Genomic DNA, 13,893 nt, shown 5'->3' with positions numbered 1-13,893 from the left:
TCAACATCACCAACCCTCTCCCCCCACTACCACCAACCACCACCTTTAATCTCCACAGGGCTTCGTTTCTCACTCGAAAGGTTCCGGACCTCTTTTAGGACCGGCTTGGAGTAGGGATTATCGGCGTAAGGTACTACCACTAGAGCTCAAGGTACGTCTATTCATAATGCTCCTCAGATTATCACGGTTGGCGATGTACGGTGCGAAAGAAGTTCAACATACATACAATGCTATAAGTTAATGTTATTGTGCCGTATATTCATATAATCCTAAGGACATCACCGTAAACACCAACATCGCGACATCAGGACAAAATAAGACTACACGGATGGGATGTGGCTGCAAAAATCCATCCCGGAATAGCATTTCCAGGTCTTCTAGCTGAAAAAAGCACGCACTCACCCAGCCACTCACTCATTGGTGGTGCTTGCCTATTGGGAAACCAAAGTAGAATTCACTTTGGCTTAGGGAGGCCTTCATACTTTATCTTGAAGGCAATAGTGGTTGTTCCGTTAACTCCCTCGCCTGGTATGGAGGAGGGCGTGCGTTCGATCGCGATTCTGACGCCTGCTGCTGCTGTATATTTGGAGATTGCGCGTCTCTCTCCCCGTGGTCGCGTGGATTTTTCTCCGGGTCCTCCGGTTTCCCCCTCCGCATTCAGAATCAACATCACGCGTTTACAGTATTTGGCTGCTATACATTTCCACATGATAAGCCACTTCATTGAGCTATCATTTGTGGCCAGATCGCTTCTGACAAAGATCTATATAGCTCAGATGGCATCACCTGATAGAATAAAAAGAACACAGTTTGTTTAGTGTAGTCCTACGGAGAGGCGTGCCATCCGCCATATGAATGCGGAATCTACACCACTGACTCAATACTGTAAACAGAAGATGATCACTGCCTCAATGCCAATTCTTGAGCAGCCATTACTGGCTTTGGGTATTAGAACGATGACCATAATTACATTTTATAAGGAACTGAAATCTAGTGAATATTTGGTGCATCCCTAATGTATTCACGAATCCGGCACCGTTTGGCCTACTCAGGATCCGAAGTTTTAGCGAGAGGTGGATGAAGGCTTCGCCACTCCTCGCTCAGGCTCCTGTGATGCCACCATCCATCTCACTCATGGGCACGAGCTGATCCCTTCGGGTGGTCGTCCACTCGGCTCCTTTCCTCGCCTACCCCTTCGACTGAGATTCCGTTACGAGTCTCGGCCACGACCCATCCGTCCCATCGCAACGTCTCATTGCGACGTCTCATCAACGTTGTTGTTATGCCTCGCGTGGCTGCCGCTGCACTCGACCCACTTACCCCGCTCCCCCCTCGACCTCCCCTCGACCCGCCTCGCCTCCCCTCCCCGACTCTCGCGCCGCCCGGGTACGCGGGCGCTCTGCGTTTGGTCTCCAAACACGGGCGGTGGTGCTTTGGCGGTCGAGCTGAGTGCGTGACACGCGGAACGGGAATAAAGGTCGCTCTATGCGTGCGGGCGAAACACAAATACGAGAGCGGTAAAGTAATGAAAATATAAGTGAGGTCCGAAAAAATAAAATAAATACGCCCGACGCGCTGATTCACAAAGCAACTCAACGGTGAAGGCTTCAAAGTTCTCAGAAATATCCACTCCGCGTGCAGACACACACTCCCTCTCTCTCACACACACACACACGCAGACGTGTGTGTGTGTAAATGTATGTTGGCGCGTGTGTGAGTTTCCTCAGCCGACGAGTTAGTGTGTGGTGTATTGTGCTGCACAGCAGACACAACAACTACCATGCGCAATCACGTGGTGATTACGTCACCACAGCGCTTGTGCCAGGCTAGGTGGACTTTGAAGTCATGTAAAGTGTTGAAGGCTCGCTATTGGCAGGAGCAGACACTAACATATTCTCACACACATTCACACGCGCATACAGACACAAACACACGCACACATAATGAATACATACGCACATTTTCTCACACAGACATACACACGTGTACAAACATGCACAGATGTACACTAACACATACGCACATACACATTCAAAATAGACAAGCCTTAAGTTACCCTGACAGTCATACAGACTGTTGGGGCAAGTGCTGTTAGCGACCACCTATGCAGGTGGGCACAGTGAACGAGGAGGTGGGTGGCCAGCAACCATGCCGGACCGCCTTGGTTTCCCTAGTGGCGATGTTTACACACCGCACCAGGCACTCATGTGATGCTGAGTGGACCTAGGGGTGGTGCAGGACCGGTTCAGATAATCGTCAGTGGTGTTGGCCGTGAGCGGCAATCGAACTCGAGTCGCCGAGTTCATAGCGCAGCGAGCTAACCACTACAATACCGCTCCTCCACATACACAGACACGCACGGTGCTCCCTGTCAACAACATGCACAAACACACACATTCACACACAAGTGCGTGAAGAGAGTTCGTCATCCTTGGACTGTCATCATTACTATGAAACAAGGGGATTGAGTGTCACCCCCTCGCAAGCATGGGTGTTCTCCAAGTACTCTGGGTTCTTCCCATGAGGATACACGCTCATCGATGGAGTTGGATAAGCATCCCGTGTAGGGCCACAGAGATTGGGCAATTATTTATGGGTGACGGTTTTGGCCGTCTTCTCACTTCCCATCATCTATCAAGCATTCTCTATCTCTGAGAGTGAACTACAAGTTTCACGCTATAAATTAGTATTGTTAATGACGAGTGTGTTGAGTTATCTCTGCGTATGCATCACTCCCGACGCAGTATCACACTCGTGTTCGGGGTAAAGAGATGGCAGCGACGCTATTAGCTGAGGCACAGATGAAGAGGCAGACACGGAGCGAGAGACAGGGATTGATATACACGGGATGAGTGAGCCACAGACGAGAGAGATTGGTGACAGAGACACAGAACACACAAAGACAGAGAGACACGGAATATGCACATCGAGAGACACAGACGAGAGAGGAGAAGTGCAGACGCAGACAGTAACCAAGGCAGAGAGAGAGACAGGGACATAGCTACAGAGATATATATATCGGCAGGCAAAGAGAGACGGGGACGGAGACATAAGAACCACAATGATGATCATCATATCACAAGTCCGTCTGGAGATGCATCTGCCTCGAGATGCTGCGTAAAATATAAAATGTGTGTAATTTCACTTCAGTATATGCATTGCTACATGTGCACGTAGCCGCGAATACAGTACCAAGATGGAACGCTCGTTTGGTGTGAGCACACATTCACGCGTACAATACAAACATAACAGAGCGTGTCGGCGTGCAAGTCGAGGTAGCGATGTTAGGGGGCCGCGGTTTCGCCTTCCCCCTCTAATGCGTCCGCGAGCGCGGCGCGGCGAGAAACCAAACAACCCTCGCGGCTCGGGGCCCAGGAGGGCGAAATGAACAGCCCGGAGCAGCGCCGTGTCCGGATGGGAGCCAAAAAACGGACGCCGGGCGCTGTTCCGCCTCTGCCCGCGACTCGTGAAGAAGTCTTCGTCACTGTCAGGCACGCAGAGACCAGGGAGGCGACGCGCCAGAGAGGACGTCCATTGTGGCTGTGGAGCGTGGGGTGGTGGTGGCGATTGTGGTGTTGATGGTTGTGGTTGTGGTGGTCGTGGGCAGGAGTGGTGGTGGTAATGATGGTGATGAAAGTGGTGGTGATCGATTACAACTTTGATAGTACTGTTTGTTGCAGGCCACTTGGCGTGTTGGGCCGTTGTGTGGGGAGCGGCCAACACCAGTAACGATTATCTGAACCGGTCCTTGGCCTCCCTGAGGTCGACTCAGCCTCAAATGAGTACCTGGTGCGGTGTTTAAACTTCGTTACTGGGGAGACAAAGGCGGCCGGGCGTGGTGCTGGCCACCCACCCCCTCGTATGCCGTGCCGGCTTTCATAGGTGCTCGCTAACAGCACTTGCCCCTACAGTCTGTTAAGGCTATCTTTGTCGTTGGTGGTTTATTACAAATGTGATAGTACTGTTGTTGCTGGCCACTTGGCGTGTTGGACCGTTGGGGCTGTGCTCAGCAACTGTGTTAAAAGGTATGAATGCTCCAAACACTGCTTACAAACGGATTTGCCGAGCCTCCCAATGCAGGGCTCTCTTTCAAACGCGCCTCGAGCCTCTTGCCTGCGTGAGGCTTTGCTGTAGGCGGCGCGTGGCGGAGGGTTCGACGTGTGGGAACGGCTGGAACAAGAGGGGACTGCGGTGTTGGTCTCGGCGATGAACTGGCGAGCGCCCCCGGGTGTTTGCCACAGGCGTAGGTCACGAGGGCCCCTTAAGAGAAGAACGTCAACCACGGGGATTCATCTTGGTGCATGTCCAGTGGCGCCCATTGCCTGCAGAGACAATCTGGTACCGAGTCCTCCACCCGCTCCCTTTCATACAGACTCAACGCGCTCGTCAAAAACAGTGTGCTCTGAAGAAGTGACAAATATGATAGGCGACGCTTCGGGCTATGTCCCTTTTTCATAGAGAACTCTCATAGAGATCTGTAAGCTAAAATGACACCCACTCACTTTCATAGAGCCGTTATTGTGGTCTACAAAAAGCACCCGTGTGTACGTGTATATGTCTTAACATGCATGACCTCACAACCCCGAGACTTGGAGTCATGATACAGAAGTTACAAACCCGGCTTGCAGGCCAATCTATTAAGGGAGCCTTAATCTTCATATGGGATCCAACTATAGAAGACCTAAGCGCTCTGACGCGTCAGCGCTCAAACACCCACGCGTTCTTACACCCACGCGTTCTTACACACACGCGTTCTTACACCCACGCGCTCTAACACACACGCGTTCTAACACCCACGCGTTCTAACACACACGCGTTCTTACACCCACGCGTTCTAACTAACAGACACGCGTTCTTACACCCACGCGTTCTAACTAACACCCACGCGTTCTTACACACACGCGTTCTTACACACACGCGTTCTTACACCCACGCGTTCTAACACACACGCGTTCCAACACCCATGCATTTTAACAGCGCGCTGATTGACAACAAAACTTCGCGTATGTTGTATAACACAGATACTGCTGTAAAAAAAAACGAAACGTGTCGTTGTCAATCTTCCCGAATGAAACGTTCAACAGAATGTGGGGCCACTGGTGACGGAGAGCCGTGGTGGCGTTTTCAGCCACTGGCTGACGGACACACGGACACCGGAACCGCCCTCTGCCTCCACTCCACCCACGCCCTGACCAGCGTGGCGAGGTATGGTCAATACAAAATCCCCCATATGGCCTTTTTTGGTGTAACTGCTGCCACGGTAAACGAGTGGGTGGTGACCAGCACTCCGCCCGACCGCTTTTGTCTTCCCTGTTGCGATGTGTACATACCGCACCAGGTACCCATTTGAGGCTGAGTCGACCTCGCGGAGGCCCAAGAACGGTTCAGATAATCGTCGCTGGTGTAGGTGACCGTGAGCGGGATTCAAATTTGGGTCGCCGGGTTCATAGCGCAGCACGCTAACCGCTCCGCCACCGCCCGCCGACTTTGGTCAAGTAACCCTCGAGACCGGCGCGCCGTGCGAGGAGCAGGAGGCCTGCGTGGGCATTCGCGGTTGCGCTGCTGTGTGGCTCCCCGAGGCGTTTTAGAGTTACACCGCGTGTTGTTCCGCGAACCGTCCGACGTTTTACCGAATAAGCTCTTTATGCACGTGGAACGAAACGTCGGACAAAAGCCGAAAACGCGCTGGGGAGCGAAACAGCCCTGTTGCACGACGCGGTATGAGGTGGCCTTCATTCCGTAGTAGATTGTCAAAGGGCTGTACAGTAATTGTTGTTGTATCGTTGTTGTGGTTGTTGTTATTCCTGTTGTTGCACTGCTAATAGTTTACGATTCCTGGGAATATTCCGAACCCCTTGTCCAGATATTCAAAGATTCTCTCCACCCCAAAACAAATTACTCGTGTCTGTTAAACAGCACGATGCAGGGTTTAACAAACTCAACGGGTACGCGGTGTATACGTAAATGTAGCTTACACAATCCCTTGCACGTGTTTTACATCTCAAGATAGTGACCGGGAACACGGGGCGGGAAACGCGCCGCGGAACACAGAGCTCTGAGCTCTCGGACTCCGCGTGCCCACAGCTGAAGCCAGGGACCACGGGTTGACTGACCGAGATGACTGGCAGATGCACCACCTGTGCCCCCTACTGTGCCCCCTTGCCCGGCTCTCCGCTCGTTGTTGTGAGCGTTGTTCATCTGTTCTTCGCTAGCCCGTGTCCCTCTATCCGGCCGAACAGAAGCTCATAATCCATAAACAGAAGCTGCTGGGACATTCGGTGGCTAAGCATGCAGGCTACTTGACCGAGCAACCACAGCCTTGCCTGCCGGTGGAGCTCACTGATGACGGGACTATGACTAGATCTGGACACTTTTCTATACAAATGCATACACATACGTTCAAGTACACACACAGATACAGTATGTACACATACATACAAATAAATGCACACGTATACACAAATGCATAAATACAGATGCAAATACACGTACATACAAATATATACACATATACAAATACAAACACACATAAAATACAAGTACCTATATACGCATATATATACAAACACGTATACATACATATATAGATGAATACAAATAAATGCAAATACATTCACGTACACAAATATATGCAACCCCATGCATATGTGTACATACAACTACATAGAAAAATACTAAAACACAAACGTCACAGACTGCTGGGATAATTGCTCTTAGCGAGCACCTATCATGACCGAAATAGCGCACGAGGGGGTGGTGAAGCCAACACCACGCCCGACCGCATTTGTCTCCCCAGTGGGAATGTTTACATACAGACCTAGAGGAGGCTCAGGAACAGTTCAGATATCGATCGCCAATGATATTAGCCGCGGCCGGGAGTTCTATCCCTTTAGTCAGTTTAACACTATCCCTTTGGTGTTCGATCCCCCGCACCTCCGATTATCACGGTTGACTATGTAGAGTGCAAAAGAAATTCAACAAAGTACGCACATTCGGGTTCATAGCACAGTGCAATAACCACTGCGCCACAAGTAGACAAACTCACGCACACAAAATGTACCGTATAATAAACACGCGCTCGCTTACTCACAACACACAAAAGACAAAGACGCCCGTATAGCCTTAAAATACTTTGGGGCAAGTGCTGTTAGCGAGTAGCTATGAAGGACGACACGGTACACGAGGTGAGTGGGTGGCCAGCACCAACCTCTACCGCATTTGTCTTTCCACTGGTGATTTTACACACCGCACCAGGTACTCATTTAAGGCTGAGTCTATCTAGAGGACGCCCAGTTTCAAATATTAGTCAGTGATGTTGCTCATGTTGGCCATGTGCAGGAATCGAACTCGGGTCGAATTTGTAGAGCAGTACGCTAACCACTAGGCCAGCACTACTCACAGCACGATTGGCTCCGTACGGTGCAAAAGAAGTAAAAAAAAAACATACGTACAACACAACCGCACACGCACGCACACGCGCGGCCCCATTCCCAAACTGTGCTCAGCTGGTCAAATAATCCTCGTACCTTGGGGAATGGGAAATATTTTGTACCCTACAAATTTTAATCCCTCTCAGGTTGACAGTGCACAGAGCACCGTGTGCAGGCAGGTTGCGAGAGCCGGGGAATTTGTTGTTCCTGCTGGCGACGGCGAAGGACGGACGGACAGGGGAGAGGGAGGGAGGGAGGTGGTGGAGGGGATGGGAGGAACGGGGAGGCGACCAGCAGTGTGAGCGCCGATTGAACGGATGGGAGCGAGGGACGCTGGAGGGGATCGGGGGCAATGCCGCAGCCAGCACCATTATTTATGGACCCAGCTCTGCCCTCTCCGGCACATCTGCTCCCAATATCTACCCCCTCTTAGCAGGAATGTCTCGGGTTTAAAGGTCTTAATGATTATTCTGGCTCGGGAAGCACGAGAGGATGTGGCCGGCGCGCGGAGGATGCAGTCTGAGAGAGAAGCTTCCGCGAGCAAACCCGGTGCCTTCGAAAATAACGCGTGGGTTGTGGCCGGGGCGGTGGTGTATCAACCCCCGCCGCCACCACCACCACCGCCACCACCATCACATGTAGTACCTGCCACAGCGCGCAGCATCCACCAAACTGCCACCGCTATTTCACTGCCACAGCACAGAGATACCAGCAAGACACTTATTACTCACCTGTCATTCTCACTGCTAACATTATACCACAGCACATAACTGCTAGGAATCTGCCCATCTGCCGCAGAACATGACTATCGATAAGCTATCAACACTATCAACAACATGTGACAACATCAAACTGTCACAACCTGCCACCACATCTACCTCTGCCTACCCCACGCGGCGTCGCGCGTTCACGCGAATGCCCACGCGTGGTATAATCGCGCCCTGCCTCGAGGAGTGAGTAATGGGTTCGGTACCAGCCCGCAGGGGCCCGCAACAAACACCAAGGTCAGGGCGAGTCTCATGAAAAGTCGTTCGCGCGGGCGCAACGTGGGGCGCTACCGCGCACACTCTCCAACGCAGCGGCATTGGCGCCCGACTCTCCGACCGCAGCTCCCCGCTCCCCTGTGCGGGCCGGGCAGCTCGAACTCAGAGCTACTGGGCCCACAACTCAGCTCCGCAAAGCGCCATCGCAAGCGGGGCGCTTCAAATATCACCGTAACCCACCACGCCTCCACAGAGGCTATTGCACGGCTTAATTCCACCTTTTCTATACGAAAGAAGAAGAAAACCAGACCGTTTGATAGATGAGGTGAACTTTGAACCCGCATAGGTCTAACATAGCTTATCGTCAAACCTACAAGGCGCTTTCGTCCGTTGATCAAGAGTCCTGACTCGACGCTGTGCGACGAGGATGGCTCGAGTGAGTGCGGTGACGGACGGTTGACAAAGCGTGCGTCTTATCCTCTAGATGCAACACGCAAACGAGAGGGAGCGGTGGCGCAAAGGTCAGCGCACTGCGATGTGACCCCGGCGACTTGAGTTCGATTCCCGGTCACGTGAAGGTGAGTGGCGATTGCTGTCCACACTGGTTCTGTCCTCCCCAACGTTCGCCAACCTGTACTGGCCAACGCGGTGGAGTGTGGTGAAACAAATCCCATGACCGACACAGCATTGGGGGAGGCTTTCATCCAGCAGTGGATTGATGAAAGGCTTTGCAATAATATAAACGTAAATAATTGTACGGCCAATAGACCTATGTCTATATTCTTGGTTCTTTCGGTAAAGTCACGTAGAAGGGAAACAATAAAATAATACAAATATAAAACAATGTCTGTTCACTGCTAATAATAACACGACGAATCCGTTGATTTAACTTATCTGAATCATAATTTATGTTCCAGCAATATATACTTACGCAGGAGAACTCTGGACCAGTTTCGACTTTTTGAGGTGCATCAGCAGCGTGCGATCTGATAACAAAATGCTGCTGGGTCGTCCAGATGCTCGAGGAAAGAGCCCTCCAAGAACACCGCGAACCTCCCTTCCGCTTGGCGCAAACATCACTGGACCACAACAAAGGCGCAGCCCTGCAATTGCTCGCTCACGCCCCTGCTGGAGGAAAGGCCTCCACTGGAGGAGAGCTCGAGAGGGAAACGCGGCCTTTTATTTCGCATTGCGCAGACGTCTCGGGAAAGGTGAGAGTACTTACACTTTACCCCACCGCCTGCAACCTGCCGATCGACTAATCGTGGTGTTACTCATTGACACTGTGGACAGAGGCGCCGGGATCTCGAGGGACTGTTCAACAAATCTAAAAACAAGGGAGTTGGGGTGTGCGGATCAGGAGGTGGGGGTCGGAGGGTGTGGGTTTGGGAGGCCATCTTTCCAATAGCCGTGCAGATGTGGAAGCCAGCTAACGTCATTAATGCGGTGGAGGGGTCGTGATGGGCGAGTGTGCGTGCACACACGTGCACACGCAGCTGGGACGGGTCGTATATTCATGAGTTCTGGTGTCACTATATATCACACAGCACACGGACTCATAAGACACTGTTGTACACACACACAGAAAAAAACCGATCCCGCTATAACTTGTTGAGGCAAGTGCATGGCGCACGAGGGAATGGAGTGACCAGAACCACGTAGGCCACCTTTGTCTCCCTAAGTGCTGATGTTCAACAAACCAAGATACTCACTGAAGGCTGCGTCGACCTCGGATGGAGACCTAGGCCCGATTCAGATATCACCCACCACTGATGTTCACCGTGGTCTGGAATTGAACTCAGGAAATATCCAGGTCTGTAGCGTAGCGCGCTTGCCACTGCGCCACGGATTTTCAAAACACACACACATGCACAGAGACACACGCGCCAAAGACTACAAATCCCAAAACAAAAATTGTCTCGCTTGAATTATGTTGGAAATATTTATCCATTGCGATTCAAACGCGTAAGGAGGGACGGGCTTAATACGTTCAGTATGGGGAATCCTTTCGAAACATTCTCCGTGCCAATCATTCCCATAACGCAACAGAGATTGTGTGTGCGTGTATGTGTGTGTGTACGTGTGTGCGGGTGTGTGTATGGGATCAGGCGGAGGAAGAGCGGGCCGGGCATGGCGCAGAAGTTTGCGAATTGGGCTGCGGATCTGGCTAATGAGTGGACTTCACAGCCACGGATAAAATCAGTGGCGAACTGTATCGCAACTCCTCCTTCGAGGTTGCGTAAGCCTCACAGACCGCGGGAGCAAGTGCCGTTAGCGAACAATTTCATGACGGCTAGCACGGCGCACGAGGAGGTGGAATTATTGGCGCCATGCCCGGCCCTCTTTGTCTCCCTTGTGCTGATGCTTAAACACTGCACCAGGTACTCATTTGAGGCCAAGTCAACATAGCGAGAGGTCTAAGACTAGTTTAAGATGTCACGCGCCACTCGTAGCCGTGGCCGGGCATCGAACTCGGATTGCCAAGGGGCGCAGGGCCAACGCGTCACCGCTCGACCGCATGCGCGTGCACAGAGCTCCTGCTACTCTTCCTCCTGCTGCACCACGCACGTCCCCAGTCTCCGCTTCGCCCTGTCTGGGTTGATACCGGTTCTATAATAAGTAAGTGTGGGCTCCTGCAGCGCGGCCCTTCACGATGTCTCCCGCTGTGACATCTCACTCAGCTGACGCGGCCCGGGCACTCAGAGCCAACAGAGCGTGCGGATTGCGAGCCCACGGGTCCGCTTTCACCTCTACACTCGAGCCAAGTGATGTTAGCGAGCACCTATTAAGGAAACATATATAAAAGGCAACGTTTGGGGCAATGACCCTTCTGTGTACCGGAGCTGTAGATGTGTTATTTGTGCACTGCTGCCAATGCACCAGGAGTATTTTATACACACGCGTGTGCGTGTTATATCCAAGTGTGTACTTGTATTAGTAATATTATAACAACGTAAGTACTGTCATTATAGCTATTATTACTATCATTACTTAACTTATATTCATTGCATAAGTTGCATCAAGTCAGAACCTTGCACTGTGAGTTGAGAGAGCAAAGCGGCCGAATTTCCACTTCTCACGGAGGGAGGCCCCTCCGTGTCTCAAATATTGGAAGAAGAAGTCACCCCCTGTGAGTGGCTGGCTCAGGTGCCATCTGTTGAGGAAGTACTGAATGCGATCCAGAGTCCCAGACCAGGAAAGGCACCGGGTAGAGATGATCTCCCAAGCGAAATGCTGAGAGAGGGTGGCGTTTGTGCACATACTGCCCTACATGACATCATAACAACAGTCTGAACCACTGGACGGGTTCCGCAGGATTGGAAGGATGCCCTGGTGGTCCCCTCCTTATGAAGGGGGACCGCACAGACTGTAACAACTACAGGGGCATCTCACTCCTCAGTGTGCCGGGAAAGGTCCTGGCAAGGATTATTCAACATCGCCTTGCCAGGCACGCTGAGGAGAGGCTTGCGGAGCCCCAATGCGGTTTCAGGAAAGGGCGGTCCTGCACAGACGCCATATTTCTGTCTGTCTGCTACAGCAGAGGTGTAGGGAATTCCAACAAGACCTACATCTCTGCTTTATTGAGCTGGTCAAGGCCTATGGCACCATCAGTAGGCCTGAGCTCTGGGTTGTTCTTCGTGCTTTCGGAGTCCCTGAACCTCTGCTCACGATCATTAGCGACCTTCATGATAGTGAGCGGGCCCAGGTAAAACTACGTGGCCGGGAGTCGGAGCCATTCCTTGTTCACCTTGGGGTGCGACAGGGATGTCCTTTGGCTCCCACATTATTTAACATATTTTTCGACCACGTAGTTCGTGTAGCTTTCGATGGCTGTACCGGAGGATTTTCCATCTGGTACAGATACAATGGGAGGCTGATCGATGCCCGGGTGCAGTCAAGGGATGGCTCCCTATTGGTCAACCACGTTATGTATCCCGATGATCTGGTAATTGTCGCTCACTCAGAGGAGGAGTTGGATGCGCTGCTGTTGAACCTGGAGCGTGCCACTAAGAGGCGGGGCCTTACCATCAGCCCCACGAAAACTAAGCACCTGCCTGGGTATTTTGTACCATCGGACACTCCACCCCCACACAGAAACACACACACATGCACACACACATACGCACACAGAAGCACACACACGCACACACACACGCAAACAGAAACACACACACGCATACACACATGCACACGGAAACACAGGCGCACGCATTGGGTGGCACATGGTCGGCAAAACCAAGTCAGAGTAACTTTTTGCAAACGTTGAGGCGATGCTCATGTTCCGTTTAACGCCATACATTGGTGACGAATATTCCACATTTCCATGGCGAGGGCAAATGATTGCACGTGGGACAGCCACTGTTGACTTTCCCACAAATTGGTACTTGATTTTATCGACCGCGACGGGAAGGATGGATGATAAGCTGGGTCATCCCACCCAACCAAGATTTGAACTCGCAGCCTTCCGACTGTGAGAAGCTCACTCTGAGCCCGGTCACGTCAACAGGTCTCCGTCGGGACAGCGGCAGCTCTGCTCATTTACGACTCTGCACGAAACGTTACATTGGCCATGCTCAGCAGACATTCACGGGCCGTGACATGAGAAGCACAAGCATCTAAATGCTGTAGTCACCGCGGCTGATGAATGGCCTTCCTCCGTAGAGGGGGTGGAATGCTGCTGCTGCTGCTGCTTGCCACGATGCACGCTGCCACGTGCGCGCGCCATCATCTCACGGCAACACGGTTGCTATGGAGATGCGGGCTGCACGTGGGCACGCGCACGGAGTGGCACGCGTGCGTATTCGTGTGAGTATGCGTACACCAATGAAGATTATCTGAATCGATCCTGGGCCTCCCATAGGTCGGCTCAGGCTCAAATGTGTACATGATGCGGTGTGTAAAAAGTCACACGGGAGACAAAGGCGGCCGGGCGTGGTGTTGGCCACCCACCCCCTCATGTGCCGTGCTAGACTTCATAGCAGCATTACAATGTCCACACGATAAGCCACTTTGTTGAGCTATCATGTGGCCAGGTCGCTTCTTAAAAATAGCTATACAGCTCAGTGGGCCTTACCTGGTAAAATAAAATATCTTAGTTTAGATGCTCGCTAACAGTACTTTCCCCAACAGTATGTTAAACTCAATACGGGGGATCTTTATATTTTGTGCTTGTGTCTTATTGTGCGTGTGTAATCGTGTGAGTGTACGTGCGTGTCATAATGTGTGTGGGGAGCGGTAGTGTAGCAGTTAGCACGCTGTGCTATGAACCCGGCAACACGGGTTCGATTCCCACTCACGGCCAACACCAGTGACGATTATCTGAACCGGTCCCGGGCCTCCCCTAGGTCGACTCAGCCTAAAAAGAGTACCTGGTGCGGTGTATAAAGATCGCCTCTGGAGAGACAAAGGCGGTCGGGCATGGTGCTGGCCACCCACTCCCTGGTGTACCGTTCCGGCCTTCATAGGTGCTCGCTAACAGC

General features: G+C 52.0%; 1 long non-coding RNA gene across 1 annotated transcript; it reads left to right on the top strand.

The window, feature by feature from the left end:
* Positions 1 to 693: 693 nt before the first annotated feature.
* Positions 694 to 12,602, top strand: LOC142912099 (uncharacterized). Its single transcript, XR_012933920.1, has 4 exons — positions 694 to 4,338; positions 5,085 to 5,205; positions 8,898 to 8,991; positions 9,430 to 12,602. It is a non-coding gene; the product is annotated as an uncharacterized LOC142912099 (long non-coding RNA).
* The last annotated feature ends 1,291 nt before the right edge of the window (positions 12,603 to 13,893 follow it).

Source organism: Petromyzon marinus, chromosome 4 (genome assembly GCF_048934315.1).
Source record: "Petromyzon marinus isolate PM22_M1 ecotype Great Lakes invasive population chromosome 4, UKy_Petmar_22M1.pri1.0, whole genome shotgun sequence".
Classification (NCBI taxonomy): Eukaryota; Metazoa; Chordata; class Hyperoartia; order Petromyzontiformes; family Petromyzontidae; genus Petromyzon; species Petromyzon marinus.
The sequence above is the reverse complement of the archived record's forward strand: the minus strand, read 5'-3'. Positions and strand labels throughout refer to the sequence as shown.